General features: G+C 40.6%; 1 long non-coding RNA gene across 2 annotated transcripts in view; it reads right to left on the minus strand.

Annotated features, from left to right (window-relative positions):
- Nucleotides 1-211: 211 nt before the first annotated feature.
- The window catches only part of LOC114055545, a 20912-nt gene continuing 19482 nt past the window's right edge, over nt 212-1641 (minus strand). For both annotated transcript variants that reach the window (XR_003570760.1, XR_003570759.1), the window contains exon 4: nt 212-247. This is a non-coding gene — a long non-coding RNA (uncharacterized LOC114055545). The remainder of the gene's footprint in view (nt 248-1641) is intronic.

Raw genomic sequence — 1641 nt, forward strand, 5'->3', positions numbered from 1 at the left:
AGATATCCATATATATATATATATATATATATGTCCCTGTGCAGTTACTTTTTAAAAGAGGTTTCAGTGTCTGAGTCATGGAGAAGCTGTTGACAATTTTACCTTGAGAAATTTATTTTTTTCTTGCTTACAGCACATCAGTCTCTTTCCCTGCTGTTTGGTAACTCAGTTGCTCTTCACACATCCACAGGAAAGTCTGAGACTGCCTGTTGGCTTCTCTTGGAAGAATGTCCTGAATTGGAGCCTGCTGTCAACACAGATTTCAGGACAAAGAAGGGAGGTCTTAAAAAATGTAAACTGGAGCACGGTGTCCAACTCTGATGAATTGTCGGTGGGAACAAGGTACATTATTTCCCTTCGTGCTTTTAAAAATCATCCTGAGAGTTATTTATCAGATAAGGTTTTAACATAAATAGTTTGACTCTTGACACAGTCTGTCCATTCAAATCACCAGGAAGGAGGAAGAACTGGAGTTTTGCACTTGGATTATCCTCAAGAAATGTTCATGGTTAAAAAAAATACTTATGGAGTCTGTGTTTAAATCTACATCCAACACTATGCAAATATTTGCATGCTGTAACTTAACTCTACATAAATCAGGGTTCTTGTCAATGAATTGTTTGATTAATCAGTGGCTTAATTTGTGCATCAGGGCAAGAGGGAGAAAAACAACCCAAAACAGCTGTGTGATTGATTTTTGTTTTCCTCCAGACCAACCCAAAGTATTGTATAAATAAGTAACTTCTATTGTGGTTAACTTCCTCAAAAGATAAAGAGGGAGGCCAAAAGCTTTCTTTTATACAGTCCTTCCTTGAGCACTGATAGATCTGGGGCTGTGAAAATCCCAGTACAAGCCTGGAAAGGCCCAGGGATGTTGAGTTTTGGGCCATTGATGTACACAAGTTAGATCAGGCTGGGTAATTTGGCCCAGAGTACCTATAAAACACGAGAGTTTTCAACAGTTTGGAAATGGTCTCCAACTTTTGAGCTCTCTGGAAGCATAAACTTTGTTTTACAAGTAGGGTGGGCATTCAGAACATAAAAATCAACAGAACAACTATGTTTGTTCAAATTAAAGGAGAATGATGAGGAAAATGCCTTTGTGGCCAGTAACAGATTCCCTCACTGCAAGACAATCACAGAGTACATCAAGTAGTCAACAGGAATCAGTAAATGGACACAATCTCCATTGAGGATGCTGATGCTTAGTGACTTCCAGCATATACAGGGGCTGGTTCACCTGTATTTCCTGTGTCCCTGCCCTATCCCATCCAGCAAATGCCAGTCCCTACTTACTAAACATACTGTTTAAGGGCATTCTGAGTTGGGCCACAACACCTCTACTTGCAAAGCAGGTTGGAATTTGGACAAGGAGATGCTCTCCTGCTCCTTGGCAACAAAGACAGAAAATGTGGATGCTCTGTTAGGCTGATAGAGCTGAGGTAAGCAGGATGATCTGTTTCACTCTTGGGCTGACTTTACCCTCTGTGTTACACCAGGATGCTTATCTACTCTCCATATTTGCCATCATATGCACTCAATGTGGCAGATAAAACAACAGAGTTATAGTTACTAAAGCTGTGTGTAACCTCCTGTGCCATGGAGTCAGCTCTCCGTGCAGTTGCAGGTCAGTGCAAGAAT

Source organism: Empidonax traillii, unplaced genomic scaffold (assembly GCF_003031625.1).
Source record: "Empidonax traillii isolate 1590-97213 ecotype Southwest subspecies unplaced genomic scaffold, ASM303162v1 scaffold58:size1836614, whole genome shotgun sequence".
Lineage (NCBI taxonomy): Eukaryota > Metazoa > Chordata > Aves > Passeriformes > Tyrannidae > Empidonax > Empidonax traillii.